Source organism: Solea senegalensis, unplaced genomic scaffold, assembly GCF_019176455.1.
Source record: "Solea senegalensis isolate Sse05_10M unplaced genomic scaffold, IFAPA_SoseM_1 scf7180000015422, whole genome shotgun sequence".
Classification (NCBI taxonomy): domain Eukaryota; kingdom Metazoa; phylum Chordata; class Actinopteri; order Pleuronectiformes; family Soleidae; genus Solea; species Solea senegalensis.
In genome coordinates, this window is record NW_025321321.1 from 1 (window position 1) to 20,306 (window position 20,306).

The 20,306-nt window shown below is 43.2% G+C and overlaps 25 non-coding genes across 25 annotated transcripts; all 25 read right to left on the bottom strand.

The window, feature by feature from the left end:
* Positions 1–191: 191 nt before the first annotated feature.
* trnak-uuu lies at positions 192–264 on the bottom strand. The gene has a single exon. It is a non-coding gene; the product is annotated as a tRNA-Lys (tRNA).
* Positions 265–531: 267 nt separating this feature from the next.
* trnak-uuu lies at positions 532–604 on the bottom strand. The gene has a single exon. It is a non-coding gene; the product is annotated as a tRNA-Lys (tRNA).
* Positions 605–871: 267 nt separating this feature from the next.
* trnak-uuu lies at positions 872–944 on the bottom strand. The gene has a single exon. It is a non-coding gene; the product is annotated as a tRNA-Lys (tRNA).
* Positions 945–1,198: 254 nt separating this feature from the next.
* Positions 1,199–1,271, bottom strand: trnak-uuu. Its single transcript has one exon. It is a non-coding gene; the product is annotated as a tRNA-Lys (tRNA).
* A 1,093-nt stretch (positions 1,272–2,364) lies between these two features.
* Positions 2,365–2,437, bottom strand: trnak-uuu. Its single transcript has one exon. It is a non-coding gene; the product is annotated as a tRNA-Lys (tRNA).
* A 382-nt stretch (positions 2,438–2,819) lies between these two features.
* On the bottom strand, positions 2,820–2,892 carry trnak-uuu. The gene has a single exon. It is a non-coding gene; the product is annotated as a tRNA-Lys (tRNA).
* Positions 2,893–3,210: 318 nt separating this feature from the next.
* Positions 3,211–3,283, bottom strand: trnak-uuu. The gene has a single exon. It is a non-coding gene; the product is annotated as a tRNA-Lys (tRNA).
* A 318-nt stretch (positions 3,284–3,601) lies between these two features.
* On the bottom strand, positions 3,602–3,674 carry trnak-uuu. Its single transcript has one exon. It is a non-coding gene; the product is annotated as a tRNA-Lys (tRNA).
* Positions 3,675–4,370: 696 nt separating this feature from the next.
* trnak-uuu lies at positions 4,371–4,443 on the bottom strand. The gene has a single exon. It is a non-coding gene; the product is annotated as a tRNA-Lys (tRNA).
* A 267-nt stretch (positions 4,444–4,710) lies between these two features.
* Positions 4,711–4,783, bottom strand: trnak-uuu. Its single transcript has one exon. It is a non-coding gene; the product is annotated as a tRNA-Lys (tRNA).
* Positions 4,784–5,390: 607 nt separating this feature from the next.
* Positions 5,391–5,463, bottom strand: trnak-uuu. The gene has a single exon. It is a non-coding gene; the product is annotated as a tRNA-Lys (tRNA).
* Positions 5,464–5,780: 317 nt separating this feature from the next.
* trnak-uuu lies at positions 5,781–5,853 on the bottom strand. The gene has a single exon. It is a non-coding gene; the product is annotated as a tRNA-Lys (tRNA).
* Positions 5,854–6,539: 686 nt separating this feature from the next.
* trnak-uuu lies at positions 6,540–6,612 on the bottom strand. Its single transcript has one exon. It is a non-coding gene; the product is annotated as a tRNA-Lys (tRNA).
* Positions 6,613–7,690: 1,078 nt separating this feature from the next.
* trnak-uuu lies at positions 7,691–7,763 on the bottom strand. The gene has a single exon. It is a non-coding gene; the product is annotated as a tRNA-Lys (tRNA).
* Positions 7,764–8,408: 645 nt separating this feature from the next.
* trnak-uuu lies at positions 8,409–8,481 on the bottom strand. Its single transcript has one exon. It is a non-coding gene; the product is annotated as a tRNA-Lys (tRNA).
* A 254-nt stretch (positions 8,482–8,735) lies between these two features.
* On the bottom strand, positions 8,736–8,808 carry trnak-uuu. The gene has a single exon. It is a non-coding gene; the product is annotated as a tRNA-Lys (tRNA).
* A 975-nt stretch (positions 8,809–9,783) lies between these two features.
* trnak-uuu lies at positions 9,784–9,856 on the bottom strand. Its single transcript has one exon. It is a non-coding gene; the product is annotated as a tRNA-Lys (tRNA).
* A 645-nt stretch (positions 9,857–10,501) lies between these two features.
* Positions 10,502–10,574, bottom strand: trnak-uuu. Its single transcript has one exon. It is a non-coding gene; the product is annotated as a tRNA-Lys (tRNA).
* Positions 10,575–10,892: 318 nt separating this feature from the next.
* On the bottom strand, positions 10,893–10,965 carry trnak-uuu. The gene has a single exon. It is a non-coding gene; the product is annotated as a tRNA-Lys (tRNA).
* Positions 10,966–11,283: 318 nt separating this feature from the next.
* Positions 11,284–11,356, bottom strand: trnak-uuu. Its single transcript has one exon. It is a non-coding gene; the product is annotated as a tRNA-Lys (tRNA).
* A 254-nt stretch (positions 11,357–11,610) lies between these two features.
* Positions 11,611–11,683, bottom strand: trnak-uuu. The gene has a single exon. It is a non-coding gene; the product is annotated as a tRNA-Lys (tRNA).
* A 296-nt stretch (positions 11,684–11,979) lies between these two features.
* Positions 11,980–12,052, bottom strand: trnak-uuu. The gene has a single exon. It is a non-coding gene; the product is annotated as a tRNA-Lys (tRNA).
* Positions 12,053–12,737: 685 nt separating this feature from the next.
* On the bottom strand, positions 12,738–12,810 carry trnak-uuu. The gene has a single exon. It is a non-coding gene; the product is annotated as a tRNA-Lys (tRNA).
* Positions 12,811–13,130: 320 nt separating this feature from the next.
* Positions 13,131–13,203, bottom strand: trnak-uuu. Its single transcript has one exon. It is a non-coding gene; the product is annotated as a tRNA-Lys (tRNA).
* Positions 13,204–13,664: 461 nt separating this feature from the next.
* trnak-uuu lies at positions 13,665–13,737 on the bottom strand. The gene has a single exon. It is a non-coding gene; the product is annotated as a tRNA-Lys (tRNA).
* Between the last annotated feature and the right edge of the window lie 6,569 nt (positions 13,738–20,306).

A 20,306-nucleotide genomic window follows, 5' to 3' on the forward strand; every position in this document is an offset into this window, starting at 1 on the left:
AGGCTGCACACTGCTCTACAGTCTTTTTGGCTGTATTGTCTCTTGAAACAAGCACTCTGACTCTAGAACTCTTAATTTGAACCGTTTTCAAGGTGAGTGCAGCCCATATTGTGATGGGGGACATGAGTTCCCGCAGCTTGAAGGTCTTTTTGCCTGTACTGTGATGTAGAAATTCTTAAATAACACATCTCCGCCTGAATAGGGACTTGAACCCTAGACCCTCAGATTAAAAGTCTGATGCTCTACCGACTGAGCTACCCAGGCTTCGGACGGTGCATTTGGTGGTCGCAAAATTCGCCTAGTGAACAAATTCTACAGAAGATAATGAGTGATAGACCGAGGGAGATATATCTTGGTTGATCGTGGAATATCATGATAAGGCTGCACAGTGGTTTACAGTCTTTTGAACCGTTTTCAGGGTGAGTGCAGCACATATTGTGATGGGGGACATGAGTTTCCGCAGCATGATGGGCTCTCTTGAAGGTCTTTTGGCCTGTACTGTGAAGTAGAAATTCTTAAATAACAAATCTCCGCCTGAATAGGGACTTGAACCCTAGTCCCTCAGATTAAAAGTCTGATGCTCTACCAACTGAGCTACCCAGGCTTCGGAAGGTGCATTTGGTGGTCGCAAAATTCACCTAGTGAACAAATTCTACAGAAGATAATGAGTGACAGACCGAGGGAGATATATCTTGGTTGATCGTGGAATATCATGAAAAGGATGCACAGTGGTTTACAGTCTTTTGAACCGTTTTCAAGGTGAGTGCAGCACATATTGTGATGGGGGACATGAGTTCCCGCAGCATGATGGGCTCTCTTGAAGGTCTTTTGGCCTGTACTGTGAAGTAGAATTTCTTAAAAGGCAGAGCAGCGCCTGAATAGGGACTTGAACCCTAGACCCTCAGATTAAAAGTCTGATGCTCTACCGACTGAGCTACCCAGGCTTCGGAAGGTGCTTTTGGTGGCCGCAAAATTCGCCTAGTGAACAAATTCTACAGAAGATAATGAGTGATAGACCGAGGGAGATATATCTTGGTTGATCGTGGAATATCATGATAAGGCTGCACAGTGGTTTACAGTCTTTTGACCCGTTTTCAAGGTGAGTGCAGCACATATTGTGATGGGGGACATGAGTTCCCGCAGCTTGAAGGTCTTTTTGCCTGTACTGTGAAGTAGAAATTGTTAAATAACACATCACCGCCTGAATAGGGACTTGAACCCTAGACCCTCAGATTAAAAGTCTGATGCTCTACCGACTGAGCTACCCAGGCTTCGGAAGGTGCATTTGGTGGTCGCAAAATTCGCCTAGTGAACAAATTCTACAGAAGATAATGAGTGATAGACCGAGGGAGATATATCTTGGTTGATCGTGGAATATCATGATAAGGCTGCACACTGGATAAGGCTGCACACTGGTCTACAGTCTTTTTGGCTGTATTGTCTCTTGAAACAAGCACTCTGACTCTTGAAATCTTAATTTGAAAAATTTTCAAGATGAGTGCAGCACATATTGTGATGGGGACATGAGTTCCCGCAGCATGATGGGCTCTCTTGAAGGTCTTTTGGCCTGTACTGTGAAGTAGAATTTCTTAAAAAGCACAGCAGCGCCTGGATAGGGACTTCAACCCTAGACCCTCAGATTAAAAGTCTGATGCTCTACCGACTGAGCTACCCAGGCTTCGGGAGGTGCTTTTGGTGGCCGCAAAATTCGCCTAGTGAACAAATTCTACAGAAGATAATGAGTGACAGACCGAGGGAGATATATCTCGGTTGATCGTGGAATATCATGAAAAGGATGCACACTGGTTTACAGTCTTTTTGGCTGTCAAAGTGCTTTGAAACAAGCACTTTGACTTAATTTGAACCGTTTTCAAGATGAGTGCAGCACATATTGTGATGGGGGACATGAGTTCCCGCAGCTTGAAGGTCTTTTTGCCTGTACTGTGATGTAGAAATTCTTAAATAACACATCACCGGCCGGATAGGGACTTGAACCCTAGACCCTCACATTAAAAGTCTGATGCTCTACTGACTGAGCTACCCAGGCTTCGGAAGGTGCATTTGGTGGTCGCAAAATTCGCCTAGTGAACAAATTCTACAGAAGATAATGAGTGATAGACCGAGGGAGATATATCTTGGTTGATCGTGGAATATCATGATAAGGCTGCACACTGGTCTACAGTCTTTTTGGCTGTATTGTCTCTTGAAACAAGCACTCTGACTCTCGAAATCTTAATTTGAAAAATTTTCAAGATGAGTGCAGCACATATTGTGATGGGGACATGAGTTCCCGCAGCATGATGGGCTCTCTTGAAGGTCTTTTGGCCTGTACTGTGAAGTAGAAATTCTTAAATAACAAATCTCCGCCTGAATAGGGACTTGAACCCTAGACCCTCAGATTAAAAGTCTGATGCTCTACCGACTGAGCTACCCAGGCTTCGGAAGGTGCAGAAGATAATGAGTGACAGACCGAGGGAGATATATCTTGGTTGATCGTGGAATATCATGATAAGGCTGCACACTGCTCTACAGTCTTTTTGGCTGTATTGTCTCTTGAAACAAGCACTCTGACTCTAGAACTCTTAATTTGAACCGTTTTCGAGGTGAGTGCAGCCCATATTGTGATGGGGGACATGAGTTCCCGCAGCTTGAGGTGCTGTGATGTTGGCTTCGGACTCTAGAACTCTTAATTTTAACCGTTTTCAAGGTGAGTGCAGCCCATATTGTGATGGGGGACATGAGTTCCCGCAGCATGATGGGCTCTCTTGAAGGTCTTTTGGCCTGTACTGTGAAGTAGAAATTCTTAAATAACAAATCTCCGCCTGAATAGGGACTTGAACCCTAGACCCTCAGATTAAAAGTCTGATGCTCTACCGACTGAGCTACCCAGGCTTCGGAAGGTGCTTTTGGTGGTCGCAAAATTCACCTAGTGAACAGATTCTACAGATGATAATGAGTGACAGACCGAGGGAGATATATCTTGGTTGATCGTGGAATATCATGAAAAGGATGCACACTGGTCTACAGTCTTTTTGGCTGTATTGTCTCTTGAAACAAGCACTCTGACTCTAGAACTCTTAATTTTAACCGTTTTCAAGGTGAGTGCAGCACATATTGTGATGGGGGACATGAGTTCCCGCAGCATGATGGGCTCTCTTGAAGGTCTTTTGGCCTGTACTGTGAAGTAGAAATTCTTAAATAACACATCTCCGCCTGAATAGGGACTTGAACCCTAGACCCTCAGATTAAAAGTCTGATGCTCTACCGACTGAGCTACCCAGGCTTCGGAAGGTGCTTTTGGTGGTCGCAAAATTCACCTAGTGAACAAATTCTACAGAAGATAATGAGTGACAGACCGAGGGAGATATATCTTGGTTGATCGTGGAATATCATGAAAAGGATGCACACTGGTCTACAGTCTTTTTGGCTGTATTGTCTCTTGAAACAAGCACTCTGACTCTAGAACTCTTAATTTTAACCGTTTTCAAGGTGAGTGCAGCCCATATTGTGATGGGGGACATGAGTTCCCGCAGCATGATGGGCTCTCTTGAAGGTCTTTTGGCCTGTACTGTGAAGTAGAAATTCTTAAATAACAAATCTCCGCCTGAATAGGGACTTGAACCCTAGACCCTCAGATTAAAAGTCTGATGCTCTACCGACTGAGCTACCCAGGCTTCGGAAGGTGCTTTTGGTGGTCGCAAAATTCACCTAGTGAACAGATTCTACAGATGATAATGAGTGACAGACCGAGGGAGATATATCTTGGTTGATCGTGGAATATCATGAAAAGGATGCACACTGGTCTACAGTCTTTTTGGCTGTATTGTCTCTTGAAACAAGCACTCTGACTCTAGAACTCTTAATTTTAACCGTTTTCAAGGTGAGTGCAGCACATATTGTGATGGGGGACATGAGTTCCCGCAGCATGATGGGCTCTCTTGAAGGTCTTTTGGCCTGTACTGTGAAGTAGAAATTCTTAAAGAACACATCTCCGCCTGAATAAGGACTTGAACCCTAGACCCTCAGATTAAAAGTCTGACGCTCTACCGACTGAGCTACCCAGGCTTCGGAAGGTGCATTTGGTGGTCGCAAAATTCACCTAGTGAACAAATTCTACAGAAGATAATGAGTGACAGACCGAGGGAGATATATCTTGGTTGATCGTGGAATATCATGATAAGGCTGCACACTGCTCTACAGTCTTTTTGGCTGTATTGTCTCTTGAAACAAGCACTCTGACTCTAGAACTCTTAATTTGAACCGTTTTCAAGGTGAGTGCAGCCCATATTGTGATGGGGGACATGAGTTCCCGCAGCTTGAAGGTCTTTTTGCCTGTACTGTGATGTAGAAATTCTTAAATAACACATCTCCGCCTGAATAGGGACTTGAACCCTAGACCCTCAGATTAAAAGTCTGATGCTCTACCGACTGAGCTACCCAGGCTTCGGAAGGTGCATTTGGTGGTCGCAAAATTCGCCTAGTGAACAAATTCTACAGAAGATAATGAGTGATAGACCGAGGGAGATATATCTTGGTTGATCGTGGAATATCATGATAAGGCTGCACAGTGGTTTACAGTCTTTTGAACCGTTTTCAGGGTGAGTGCAGCACATATTGTGATGGGGGACATGAGTTTCCGCAGCATGATGGGCTCTCTTGAAGGTCTTTTGGCCTGTACTGTGAAGTAGAAATTCTTAAATAACAAATCTCCGCCTGAATAGGGACTTGAACCCTAGTCCCTCAGATTAAAAGTCTGATGCTCTACCAACTGAGCTACCCAGGCTTCGGAAGGTGCATTTGGTGGTCGCAAAATTCACCTAGTGAACAAATTCTACAGAAGATAATGAGTGACAGACCGAGGGAGATATATCTTGGTTGATCGTGGAATATCATGAAAAGGATGCACAGTGGTTTACAGTCTTTTGAACCGTTTTCAAGGTGAGTGCAGCACATATTGTGATGGGGGACATGAGTTCCCGCAGCATGATGGGCTCTCTTGAAGGTCTTTTGGCCTGTACTGTGAAGTAGAATTTCTTAAAAGGCAGAACAGCGCCTGAATAGGGACTTGAACCCTAGACCCTCATATTAAAAGTCTGATGCTCTACCGACTGAGCTACCCAGGCTTCAGCAAATGCTCTTGGTGACCGCACAATTGGCCTAGTGAACAAATTCTATAGAAGATAATGAGCGACAGACCGAGGGAGATATATCTTGGTTGATCGTGGAATATCATGATAAGGCTGCACAGTGGTTTACAGTCTTTTGAACCGTTTTCAAGGTGAGTGCAGCACATATTGTGATGGGGGACATGAGTTCCCGCAGCATGATGGGCTCTTTTGAAGGTCTTTTGGCCTGTACTGTGAAGTAGAAATTCTTAAATAACACATCTCCGCCTGAATAGGGACTTGAACCCTAGACCCTCAGATTAAAAGTCTGATGCTCTACCGACTGAGCTACCCAGGCTTCGGAAGGTGCTTTTGGTGGCCGCAAAATTCGCCTAGTGAACAAATTCTACAGAAGATAATGAGTGATAGACCGAGGGAGATATATCTTGGTTGATCGTGGAATATCATGATAAGGCTGCACACTGGTCTACAGTCTTTTTGGCTGTATTGTCTCTTGAAACAAGCACTCTGACTCTCGAAATCTTAATTTGAAAAATTTTCAAGATGAGTGCAGCACATATTGTGATGGGGACATGAGTTCCCGCAGCATGATGGGCTCTCTTGAAGGTCTTTTGGCCTGTACTGTGAAGTAGAATTTCTTAAAAAGCACAGCAGCGCCTGGATAGGGACTTGAACCCTAGACCCTCAGATTAAAAGTCTGATGCTCTACCGACTGAGCTACCCAGGCTTCGGGAGGTGCTTTTGGTGGCCGCAAAATTCGCCTAGTGAACAAATTCTACAGAAGATAATGAGTGACAGACCGAGGGAGATATATCTCGGTTGATCGTGGAATATCATGAAAAGGATGCACACTGGTTTACAGTCTTTTTGGCTGTCAAAGTGCTTTGAAACAAGCACTTTGACTTAATTTGAACCGTTTTCAAGATGAGTGCAGCACATATTGTGATGGGGGACATGAGTTCCCGCAGCTTGAAGGTCTTTTTGCCTGTACTGTGATGTAGAAATTCTTAAATAACACATCACCGCCTGAATAGGGACTTGAACCCTAGACCCTCACATTAAAAGTCTGATGCTCTACTGACTGAGCTACCCAGGCTTCGGAAGGTGCATTTGGTGGTCGCAAAATTCGCCTAGTGAACAAATTCTACAGAAGATAATGAGTGATAGACCGAGGGAGATATATCTTGGTTGATCGTGGAATATCATGATAAGGCTGCACACTGGTCTACAGTCTTTTTGGCTGTATTGTCTCTTGAAACAAGCACTCTGACTCTCGAAATCTTAATTTGAAAAATTTTCAAGATGAGTGCAGCACATATTGTGATGGGGACATGAGTTCCCGCAGCATGATGGGCTCTCTTGAAGGTCTTTTGGCCTGTACTGTGAAGTAGAATTTCTTAAAAAGCACAGCAGCGCCTGGATAGGGACTTGAACCCTAGACCCTCAGATTAAAAGTCTGATGCTCTACCGACTGAGCTACCCAGGCTTCGGGAAGTGCTTTTGGTGGCCGCAAAATTCGCCTAGTGAACAAATTCTACAGAAGATAATGAGTGACAGACCGAGGGAGATATATCTCGGTTGATCGTGGAATATCATGAAAAGGATGCACACTGGTTTACAGTCTTTTTGGCTGTCAAAGTGCTTTGAAACAAGCACTTTGACTTAATTTGAACCGTTTTCAAGATGAGTGCAGCACATATTGTGATGGGGGACATGAGTTCCCGCAGCTTGAAGGTCTTTTTGCCTGTACTGTGATGTAGAAATTCTTAAATAACACATCACCGGCCGGATAGGGACTTGAACCCTAGACCCTCACATTAAAAGTCTGATGCTCTACTGACTGAGCTACCCAGGCTTCGGAAGGTGCATTTGGTGGTCGCAAAATTCGCCTAGTGAACAAATTCTACAGAAGATAATGAGTGATAGACCGAGGGAGATATATCTTGGTTGATCGTGGAATATCATGATAAGGCTGCACACTGGTCTACAGTCTTTTTGGCTGTATTGTCTCTTGAAACAAGCACTCTGACTCTCGAAATCTTAATTTGAAAAATTTTCAAGATGAGTGCAGCCCATATTGTGATGGGGGACATGAGTTCCCGCAGCATGATGGGCTCTCTTGAAGGTCTTTTGGCCTGTACTGTGAAGTAGAAATTCTTAAATAACACATCTCCGCCTGAATAAGGACTTGAACCCTAGACCCTCAGATTAAAAGTCTGACGCTCTACCGACTGAACTACCCAGGCTTCGGAAGGTGCATTTGGTGGTCGCAAAATTCACCTAGTGAACAAATTCTACAGAAGATAATGAGTGACAGACCGAGGGAGATATATCTTGGTTGATCGTGGAATATCATGATAAGGCTGCACACTGCTCTACAGTCTTTTTGGCTGTATTGTCTCTTGAAACAAGCACTCTGACTCTAGAACTCTTAATTTGAACCGTTTTCAAGGTGAGTGCAGCCCATATTGTGATGGGGGACATGAGTTCCCGCAGCATGATTGGCTCTCTTGAAGGTCTTTTGGCCTGTACTGTGAAGTAGAATTTCTTAAAAGGCAGAGCAGCGCCTGAATAGGGACTTGAACCCTAGACCCTCAGATTAAAAGTCTGATGCTCTACCGACTGAGCTACCCAGGCTTCGGAAAGGGCTCTTGGTGACCGCACAATTGGCCTAGTGAACAAATTCTACAGAAGATAATGAGTGACAGACCGAGGGAGATATATCTTGGTTGATCGTGGAATATCATGATAAGGCTGCACACTGCTCTACAGTCTTTTTGGCTGTATTGTCTCTTGAAACAAGCACTCTGACTCTAGAACTCTTAATTTGAACCGTTTTCAAGGTGAGTGCAGCCCATATTGTGATGGGGGACATGAGTTCCCGCAGCTTGAAGGTCTTTTTGCCTGTACTGTGATGTAGAAATTCTTAAATAACACATCTCCGCCTGAATAGGGACTTGAACCCTAGACCCTCAGATTAAAAGTCTGATGCTCTACTGACTGAGCTACCCAGGCTTCGGAAGGTGCATTTGGTGGTCGCAAAATTCGCCTAGTGAACAAATTCTACAGAAGATAATGAGTGATAGACCGAGGGAGATATATCTTGGTTGATCGTGGAATATCATGATAAGGCTGCACAGTGGTTTACAGTCTTTTGAACCGTTTTCAGGGTGAGTGCAGCACATATTGTGATGGGGGACATGAGTTTCCGCAGCATGATGGGCTCTCTTGAAGGTCTTTTGGCCTGTACTGTGAAGTAGAAATTCTTAAATAACACATCTCCGCCTGAATAGGGACTTGAACCCTAGACCCTCAGATTAAAAGTCTGATGCTCTACCGACTGAGCTACCCAGGCTTCGGAAGGTGCATTTGGTGGTCGCAAAATTCGCCTAGTGAACAAATTCTACAGAAGATAATGAGTGATAGACCGAGGGAGATATATCTTGGTTGATCGTGGAATATCATGATAAGGCTGCACAGTGGTTTACAGTCTTTTGAACCGTTTTCAGGGTGAGTGCAGCACATATTGTGATGGGGGACATGAGTTCCCGCAGCTTGAAGGTCTTTTTGCCTGTACTGTGATGTAGAAATTCTTAAATAACACATCACCGCCTGAATAGGGACTTGAACCCTAGACCCTCAGATTAAAAGTCTGATGCTCTACCGACTGAGCTACCCAGGCTTCGGAAGGTGCATTTGGTGGTCGCAAAATTCGCCTAGTCAACAAATTCTACAGAAGATAATAAGTGACAGACCATGGGAGATATATCTTGGTTGATTGTGGAATATCATGGAAAGGATGCACACTGGTCGACAGTCTTTTTGGCTGTCAAAGTGCTTTGAAAGAAGCATTGTGACTTAATTTGAACCGTTTTCAAGGTGAGTGCAGCACATATTGTGATGGGGGACATGAGTTCCCGCAGCTTGAAGGTCTTTTGGCCTGTACTGTGAAGTAGAAATTCTTAAAGAGCGCCTGAATAGGGACTTGAACCCTAGACCCTCAGATTAAAAGTCTGATGTTCTACCGACTGAGCTACCCAGGTTTCGGAAGGTTCATCTGGTGGCCGCAAAATTCGCCTAGTGAACAAATTCTACAGAAGATAATAAGTGACAGACCGTGGGAGATATATCTTGGTTGATTGTGGAATATCATGAAAAGGATGCACACTGGTCTACAGTCTTTTTGGCTGTCAAAGTGCTTTGAAACAAGCACTTTGACTTAATTTGAACCGTTTTCAAGGTGAGTGCAGCACATATTGTGATGGGGGACATGAGTTCCCGCAGCTTGAAGGTCTTTTTGCCTGTACTGTGATGTAGAAATTCTTAAATAACACATCACCGCCTGAATAGGGACCTGAACCCTAGACCCTCAGATAAAAAGTCTGATGCTCTACCGACTGAGCTACCCAGGCTTCTGAAGGTGCTTTTGGTGGCCGCAAAATTTGCCTGGTGAACAAATTCTACGGATCGAGGGAGTTGTGGTTGATCGTGGAATATCTTGAAAAGGATGCACACTGGTCTACAGTCTTTTGAACCGTTTTCAGGGTGAGTGCAGCACATATTGTGATGGGGGACATGAGTTTCCGCAGCATGATGGGCTCTCTTGAAGGTCTTTTGGCCTGTACTGTGAAGTAGAAATTCTTAAATAACAAATGTCCGCCTGAATAGGGACTTGAACCCTAGACCCTCAGATTAAAAGTCTGATGCTCTACCGACTGAGCTACCCAGGCTTCGGAAGGTGCTTTTGGTGGTCGCAAAATTTACCTAGTGAACAAATTCTACAGAAGATAATGAGTGACAGACCGAGGGAGATATATCTTGGTTGATCGTGGAATATCATGAAAAGGATGCACACTGGTCTACAGTCTTTTTGGCTGTATTGTCTCTTGAAACAAGCACTCTGACTCTAGAACTCTTAATTTTAACCGTTTTCAAGGTGAGTGCAGCCCATATTGTGATGGGGGACATGAGTTCCCGCAGCATGATGGGCTCTCTTGAAGGTCTTTTGGCCTGTACTGTGAAGTAGAAATTCTTAAATAACACATCTCCGCCTGAATAGGGACTTGAACCCTAGACCCTCTGATTAAATGTCTGATGCTCTACCGACTGAGCTACCCAGGCTTCGGAAGGTGCATTTGGTGGTCGCAAAATTCGCCTAGTGAACAAATTCTACAGAAGATAATGAGTGATAGACCGAGGGAGATATATCTTGGTTGATCGTGGAATATCATGATAAGGCTGCATAGTGGTTTACAGTCTTTTGAACCGTTTTCAGGGTGAGTGCAGCACATATTGTGATGGGGGACATGAGTTCCCGCAGCTTGAAGGTCTTTTTGCCTGTACTGTGATGTAGAAATTCTTAAATAACACATCACCGCCTGAATAGGGACTTGAACCCTAGACCCTCAGATTAAAAGTCTGATGCTCTACCGACTGAGCTACCCAGGCTTCGGAAGGTGCATTTGGTGGTCGCAAAATTCGCCTAGTCAACAAATTCTACAGAAGATAATAAGTGACAGACCGTGGGAGATATATCTTGGTTGATTGTGGAATATCATGGAAAGGATGCACACTGGTCTACAGTCTTTTTGGCTGTATTGTCTCTTGAAACAAGCACTCTGACTCTGGAACTCTTAATTTGAACCGTTTTCAAGGTGAGTGCAGCCCATATTGTGATGGGGGACATGAGTTTCCGCAGCATGATGGGCTCTCTTGAAGGTCTTTTGGCCTGTACTGTGAAGTAGAAATTTTTAAATAACAAATCTCCGCCTGAATAGGGACTTGAACCCTAGACCCTCAGATTAAAAGTCTGATGCTCTACCGACTGAGCTACCCAGGCTTTGGAAGGTGCTTTTGGTGGTCGCAAAATTCACCTAGTGAACAAATTCTACAGAAGATAATGAGTGACAGACCGAGGGAGATATATCTTGGTTGATCGTGGAATATCATGAAAAGGATGCACACTGGTCTACAGTCTTTTTGGCTGTATTGTCTCTTGAAACAAGCACTCTGACTCTAGAACTCTTAATTTTAACCGTTTTCAAGGTGAGTGCAGCCCATATTGTGATGGGGGACATGAGTTCCCGCAGCATGATGGGCTCTCTTGAAGGTCTTTTGGCCTGTACTGTGAAGTAGAAATTCTTAAATAACAAATCTCCGCCTGAATAGGGACTTGAACCCTAGACCCTCAGATTAAAAGTCTGATGCTCTACCGACTGAGCTACCCAGGCTTCGGAAGGTGCATTTGGTGGTCGCAAAATTCGCCTAGTCAACAAATTCTACAGAAGATAATGAGTGATAGACCGAGGGAGATATATCTTGGTTGATCGTGGAATATCATGATAAGGCTGCACAGTGGTTTACAGTCTTTTGAACCGTTTTCAGGGTGAGTGCAGCACATATTGTGATGGGGGACATGAGTTCCCGCAGCTTGAAGGTCTTTTTGCCTGTACTGTGATGTAGAAATTCTTAAATAACACATCACCGCCTGAATAGGGACTTGAACCCTAGACCCTCAGATTAAAAGTCTGATGCTCTACCGACTGAGCTACCCAGGCTTCGGAAGGTGCATTTGGTGGTCGCAAAATTCGCCTAGTCAACAAATTCTACAGAAGATAATAAGTGACAGACTGTGGGAGATATATCTTGGTTGATTGTGGAATATCATGGAAAGGATGCACACTGGTCTACAGTCTTTTTGGCTGTCAAAGTGCTTTGAAAGAAGCAATGTGACTTAATTTGAACCGTTTTCAAGGTGAGTGCAGCACATATTGTGATGGGGGACATGAGTTCCCGCAGCTTGAAGGTCTTTTTGCCTGTACTGTGATGTAGAAATTCTTAAATAACACATCACCGCCTGAGTAGGGAATTGAACCCTAGACCCTCAGATTAAAAGTCTGATGCTCTACCGACTGAGCTACCCAGGCTTCGGAAGGTGCTTTTGGTGGCCGCAAAATTTGCCTGGTGAACAAATTCTACAGATCGAGGGAGTTGTGGTTGATCGTGGAATATCTTGAAAAGGATGCACACTGGTCTACAGTCTTTTTGGCTGTCTTTTCTCTTGAAATAAGCACTCTGACTCCAGAACTCTTAATTTGAACAGTTTTCAAGGTGAGTGCAGCACATATTGTGATGGGGGACATGAGTTCCCGCAGCATGATGGGCTCTCGAAGGTCTTTTGGCCTGTACTGTGAAGTAGAATTTCTTAAGAAGCACAGCAGCGCCTGAATAGGGACTTGAACCCTAGACCCTCAGATTAAAAGTCTGATGCTCTACCGACTGAGCTACCCAGGATTCGGAAGGTGCATTTGGTGGTCGCAAAATTCACCTAGTGAACAGATTCTACAGATGATAATGAGTGACAGACCGAGGGAGATATATCTTGGTTGATCGTGGAATATCATGAAAAGGATGCACACTGGTCTACAGTCTTTTTGGCTGTATTGTCTCTTGAAACAAGCACTCTGACTCTGGAACTCTTAATTTGAACCGTTTTCAAGGTGAGTGCAGCCCATATTGTGATGGGGGACATGAGTTTCCGCAGCATGATGGGCTCTCTTGAAGGTCTTTTGGCCTGTACTGTGAAGTAGAAATTTTTAAATAACAAATCTCCGCCTGAATAGGGACTTGAACCCTAGACCCTCAGATTAAAAGTCTGATGCTCTACCGACTGAGCTACCCAGGCTTCGGAAGGTGCTTTTGGTGGCCGCAAAATTCGCCTAGTGAACAAATTCTACAGAAGATAATGAGTGACAGACCGTGGGAGATATATCTTGGTTGATCGTGGAATATCATGAAAAGGATGCACACTGGTCTACAGTCTTTTTGGCTGTATTGTCTCTTGAAACAAGCACTCTGACTCTAGAACTCTTAATTTTAACCGTTTTCAAGGTGAGTGCAGCCCATATTGTGATGGGGGACATGAGTTCCCGCAGCATGATGGGCTCTCTTGAAGGTCTTTTGGCCTGTACTGTGAAGTAGAAATTCTTAAATAAAACACATCTCCGCCTGAATAGGGACTTGAACCCTAGACCCTCAGATTAAAAGTCTGATGCTCTACCGACTGAGCTACCCAGGCTTCGGAAGGTGCTTTTGGTGGTCGCAAAATTCGCCTAGTCAACAAATTCTACAGAAGATAATGAGTGATAGACCGAGGGAGATATATCTTGGTTGATCGTGGAATATCATGATAAGGCTGCACAGTGGTTTACAGTCTTTTGAACCGTTTTCAGGGTGAGTGCAGCACATATTGTGATGGGGGACATGAGTTCCCGCAGCTTGAAGGTCTTTTTGCCAGAAGATAATAAGTGACAGACTGTGGGAGATATATCTTGGTTGATTGTGGAATATCATGGAAAGGATGCACACTGGTCTACAGTCTTTTTGGCTGTCAAAGTGCTTTGAAAGAAGCAATGTGACTTAATTTGAACCGTTTTCAAGGTGAGTGCAGCACATATTGTGATGGGGGACATGAGTTCCCGCAGCTTGAAGGTCTTTTTGCCTGTACTGTGATGTAGAAATTCTTAAATAACACATCACCGCCTGAGTAGGGAATTGAACCCTAGACCCTCAGATTAAAAGTCTGATGCTCTACCGACTGAGCTACCCAGGCTTCGGAAGGTGCTTTTGGTGGCCGCAAAATTTGCCTGGTGAACAAATTCTACAGATCGAGGGAGTTGTGGTTGATCGTGGAATATCTTGAAAAGGATGCACACTGGTCTACAGTCTTTTTGGCTGTCTTTTCTCTTGAAATAAGCACTCTGACTCCAGAACTCTTAATTTGAACAGTTTTCAAGGTGAGTGCAGCACATATTGTGATGGGGGACATGAGTTCCCGCAGCATGATGGGCTCTCGAAGGTCTTTTGGCCTGTACTGTGAAGTAGAATTTCTTAAGAAGCACAGCAGCGCCTGAATAGGGACTTGAACCCTAGACCCTCAGATTAAAAGTCTGATGCTCTACCGACTGAGCTACCCAGGATTCGGAAGGTGCATTTGGTGGTCGCAAAATTCACCTAGTGAACAAATTCTACAGAAGATAATGAGTGACAGAACGAGGGAGATATATCTTGGTTGATTGTGGAATATCATGATAAGGCTGCACACTGGTCTACAGTCTTTTCTTTTGAAACAAGCACATGGCAGGCAAAATTTGCCTGGTGAACAAATTCTACAGATCGAGGGAGTTGTGGTTGATCTTGGAATATCTTGAAAAGGATGCACACTGGTCTACAGTCTTTTCTTTTGAAACAAGCACATGAGCTTCAGAGGTTAAGTAATGTACCTGGTGCTTCCCACTCTCTATGATGTTGAATTTCTTAAAGATCACAGCTCAAGAGAGCATGATGGGCTCTCTTGAAGGTCTTTTGGCCTGTACTGTGTAATAGAATTTCTTAAAAAGCACAGCAGCGCCTGAATAGGGACTTGAACCCTAGACCCTCAGATTAAAAGTTTGATGCTCTACCAACTGAGCTACCCAGGATTCAGAAAGTGCTCTTGGTGACCGCAAAATTGGCCTAGTGAACAAATTCTACAGAAGATAATGAGTGACAGAGGGAGATATATCTTGGTTGATCGTGGAATATCATGAAAAGGATGCACACTGGTCTACAGTCTTTTTGGCTGTCTTGTCTCTTGAAACAAGCACTCTGACTCTAGAACTCTTAATTTGAACCGTTTTCAAGGTGAGTGCAGCACATATTGTGATGGGGGACATGAGTTCCCGCAGCATGATGGGCTCTCTTGAAGGTCTTTTGGCCTGTACTGTGAAGTAGAATTTCTTAAAGAGCACAGCAGCGCCTGAATAGGGACTTGAACCCTAGACCCTCAGATTAAAAGTGTGATGCTCTACCGACTGAGCTACCCAGGCTTCTGAAGGTACCTTTGGTGGCCGCAAGATTGGCCTAGTGAACAAATTCTACAGAAGATAATGAGTGACAGACCGAGGGAGATATATCTTGGTTGATCGTGGAATATCATGAAAAGGATGCACACTGGTTTACAGTCTTTTCTTTTGAAACAAGCACATGAGCTTCAGAGGTTAAGTAATGTACCTGGTGCTTCCCACTCTCTATGATGTTGAATTTCTTAAAGATCACAGCTCAACCTGAAAGGCACTTGAACCAGACTCATCTCCATCAGCCAGTGAACAAAATAGTCAGTGCCTTGGATTTGTACAAAAACATACTAGATTTGACAGTTCCAGGATTAAAGCTGTTTCTCTGTGCTCTGAGCTGAATGCATACTTGCTTGAGGTGCTGATCACTTGAATACAGAGCATCACTTAGGCCAGCTCTGAGAGGGTTTGAGAGGTGAGGGTATGTGGTTCAGTGATCCCTCCAGAAAACAAGCTTGTATTATTGAGGGCAATACTCAGCCTGTTGATGTTAATGATCATGTGAAAAATCACTCCATTTAGAGGAAACACTGTGTGATCCATCCTCTCCATGGCCTCTGTATGTCAGACAAGACAAAGTGCAGGTCATTTGTTGTGACTGTGGGGTGATAGAGTTAACTGGGTTGTGTGTCTACTGTCCTGTGCCATGGCAACCGTAGCTGCAAATATTTTCTTTTCTTTGATTATTGTTATTGTTTTTTCTATACATATGGAAATGCTACAACCATTTTAGGCTTTTTATCAGCACTGATCCATGTCACACCGCTCTGGGAGAAAAGCTGGTCTCTGCATCATAACATCATTTTTGCTCATTGTTGTTTTTCAGTCCTTTCACTGCCAATCACTGAGAGGATAATTCTAAGATGACGCTTTAAACGACACATTTGCTATTACACAGTCAGAGTCATGCACACAGCTCTATATGCAAGTACCTCATACAGTATAGTCCTCCATCAAAAAAACTGAACTACCATTTCAAGCCCTTTTCCACCATGGTCCTAACTTCTGTCAATGTGCACTTTGAGAAGTTCATGCATCACATGTCACACTTATTTCTTAGTGAAACAAATGCTGTTGCTAATTTTGTGCACCTTTTTGTTTTTTGCACTTTGAGACGACCATTACGCCTGCAATGATACACCTCACCAACTAGTTTTGTATCACAAAAACACACCTTTCCTAATTCAACACACTTTACCCAATGGTTTTATTGTTCCCACTTCTTTATATTGATTGTTTATTGAATTGAATTTTAAATATATGACCGGTTTTTAGTTAGTATTAAATGTCCCCAGTGTCTTGAAAGGCAAATGAAAATGTACTACAGTCTGCACTGTGGCATTGCCCTGTAACTGGAAACTTTCAGTGGAAACATGGCTGCCACAGGTCACAACAGACTTTTTTAGCCAGTTAACAAAATACTCTAAATAAATCATTGTATAGCGGAAGTATGATGATCTTCTGTTATAAATGTGGTTGTGTGAGGGGAAAGTACTCACACAAACGATTAAATCTGGCTTCGTAGATTGGCTCTGCCAGCAGCTGCAACACGGCAGCAATCACTACAATGTAATCCTATGGGGCAACTGCAACACACTCACTCACACACACACACACGCACACACCACTACATCATAGCTCAGAGCAGTTGTTGATCCACTGCTACCTCCAACAGTCAGTTCAAATATGTTTTTATTATAAGTGCTTTGTTCAGATTTAACTCAGTTACACAAAATCACTAAAATAAGACCTGCCCTTTGTCATTATAACAGTAACCATGTGTTTCATTGGTATCTATTTGTATGGCTTTGTCTATCTGTGTTTTTAAATTATTGACTGCTGTAAAGGAAATTGACCCTCAGGGACTTCAAATGTTCACCTCCTCACAAGCTAAAAACACATATTACCTTGGTGCAGGAGAGTGAGCTTTTTACAAAAGAAACAACAGAAATAGTATGCAAGTGTGCATCAAAGCTGTGAGTACAGTCTGTTTTTCCTGGTGACCTTGCTGGCAGCCATGTTTTCTCTGAGCGGGAGCCTGGGGTCTGGCTGCAGGTGTCTGCTCCTCACACATCCCCACTTTGAAATACCAGAACGATCCCTTTAATACAGTAAAGTTCAGCTGAAATATTCATGATGTCATTATCACACAAGGACAAACAGAGAAAACATTTCCTGTTCCTGTTCAATCCCCAGTTTTCAGCCATCATGTTGGGATGTCCTCAGCTCCCACCTTCGTCAGGAACACAGCACTCAGTGCTCTGCTCTGTGAATAATGAGAAAATGAAGGCAACACTGAAAGTAGAAGGCTCCCCTGTGAGCTACAATGTTGCTGAAAATTCACTCAGCATTCAATTAATTTAAGAAATGTGAGCAGCTGTTCACGCCCTCTTTTGAGCTTCATTTTAAACCTGCACCAGCATTGATGCCTCACAGCAAGACGGTCACCTGTTTGGATCGTGGTTCGACTGAGGGCCGTCTGTGGGTTAGGGTGTTAGGGTGTGTGTGCGTGGGTTTTCTCTGGGTACGAGTTATTTCTGTGTGTTTGTTTACAGTCATTATGCATCATAAATACATCTTTACTGAACTTACTATATTGTTCAGTTTCGAAATGAATACTTTAATTCTGTGAAATATCTTCACAAATATCGTTATTGCAATATCATGATGAAAGATGATGATTTTGAGCTCATATCATTCACGCATACTGGACTGTAACTTAACTCTAAATTAACCATAGACATAATTGTGAGAGTGAATTGTTGACCCTGAGCTGGACAGGGTGTGACTCCGCCTTGTGCCCTATGTCAGCTGGGGTTTGCTTCAGCTCCCCGTGTACCTCATGTGGAGGATAAAGTGGTAGAAAATCGATAGATAGATTTGAGATGACAAGACACAAACCATTATTTTAGGACACAATGCCCCAGACTGTCCCTCTGGTCCCCTTGGTCCATCTTTTCCTAACATCCAGTCATCTGTTAAAAACCTTGGTGTGACCTCCAATAATGCTTTCAAGTTTCACGAAGAATTGAATTCTGTGATTAGGCAAAGTTTGTAACAACTTAGAGTCAAAGGCTACATCCCCCCCTTGAGGTCTGGAGAGGGTAATGCATGTTTTGAATCACCTCACAGCTGGATTACTGCAACTCCCTTTTCTTTGGCATTGACAAATCATGAAAGTATTGTTTGCAACTCGTGCAGAACGCTGCAGCACGCTCGCTTTCTGACTGGGAAGCACAAACGTCATCACTATGTCAGTTGACTTTAGCACAACCAGTGTTGTTTTTGGCAGCCATTTTAGAATTTTTCAAAAAAAGAAGAGAAAAAAAAAGAACTATAGTCTTTTCACAAATTAATTTAAGTCATAATTGAAATCAACGTCATGTTTTGGTCATGAAAAAAAGGGTTGTCAACGAAATGATTTCGTCCTCGTCATCGTTGATGAAAATCAACACTAGGCACAGCTCCCCCCATGACCCTCGCGGAGGATAAAGTGGTAGAAGATAAATGGATTTAAACAACAATCTGGCAAAGACTGGCACTGAACATCCGGCTGGGTATTTATGACACGTGGTGAAGAGTGGCAATCAGCAGGAAAATGGTTTGGCCAAGGAGACAAAGACCAAACAAACAAATAAAAAGAAGACAAAGGGGATGGGGGAAAACAATGGAAGAAGTTTCCAATGGAAGGAGGTTCCTTCAAGGGCTGGTACGTAAAACGGTGACAAAAGTAGCAAAGTGTTGAAGCCTTGGTGGAAGTCTGTGCGCGCTGAGTGCTCTTGTCCTAATATTTCTGTCCTGTCTGCAACACAGTAAATGTGTAGTACTCCCGGTCCCAGAGTTATTTCAGTATCTTCAGCACTGTACTGGTTAGCTGTCATAAATCAAGAGTGTTGCAAGGAATCTTGTATAGCTTTCATACCTGCACTGTCATCCATACATGCTCCTGAAGTTGTAAAATATTCAGTGGAAGTACACAGTAAAGTGGGGAGAGCAGTTGTCTGTCAGAACCTTCAGCAAGAAAACTGGTCTGTAAATGATTTGTCAACTGAAACAATACATTAACTCCACATCAACTGCTTCTGATCTATGAAGGACAAAGTATCTGGAGTGAAGATGGAATGATGAATCACAGATTCAAAAGAAGTCAAAATACAAATTCCCTCTTATATTCTAACTGCAGTAGGATATGGAGTAACAAGCTACAACCTCATTTTCAACCATCTACAAAGTGCAACATTAAAAACAAACACTTTGCACCAAATTCATTCCACACTTCAATGCTCTGATTAGTGTGCACCTCTTTTTGTGCTCATCTTTCAATTTAATTCATATTTACTGGCTGACATTCAATAACTTGACTCCTTAGGAGCCAATAATATCCTATTTTTATTGACTTACATGTAGTGTTACATGTTGCTGAGGTGAAGATTTTGGATTTTTATTTGTTGATTCATTGATTTCCTGTTATATGTTTCCCTGATTACTTGACACCACCGTTATTGTTGGTACCAGCCTCATTTTTAGTATATACTCAAGTTTATCATTCACTGGGAGTTTTCCAGTGAGTGATCCTTTATCCTTTTTTCCTGACCCTGTTTTTGCACCTACTGGATGTATATATATATATATATTTGCCTTGCCAACCTTGGAATTTATTTTAGTCTGCTTTTAGGTGAGTTTGTAACACTTAGATATTTCATTTACTAACCTCATATGCAGTGTTGTCCCACCAAATTTCTTTTTCACACCAACAGTCTCATACTGCTCTTACAACAGAACTTTGTCAGGAAAAATATGTTCATGGCTTATTGTTTTTCTATGGATATAATATCCAGTAACTGAAGAAATGATGGTTGTGGCTAGCTTGGCTAATACTAGACGACAGTATGGGTCTGGAAAGGGTGTGGTCACCTCCCACATTCAAGAGGCGTGACCAACCAACATAGATGAAAATGTCTCTTGAATAGACCCACAACCAACTAGATCAATGAGTAGGATGAGGTATGCATTGGAAAGCACGTTTTCTAGGCGTGATAGCTATCTAGCTCTGTGGCTTAAAATGGAACAGCTGCTCTTTGGTGGCCACCATGTTGGATGTACAATAGCTGCTAGACGTGACTTCTCTTTCATCATGCTGTAAATGATCATGTCACCTCCCAGTCAAATCTCAAGCTCTTTGGTTCTCAAACTGTGGTACGTGAGCAGAAACACTGTTCTATTGTATACAGCAGGGGATGTGATCACAGGAGCTGAGGAATTTTGACTGGAGTGTGTAGAAATGTAA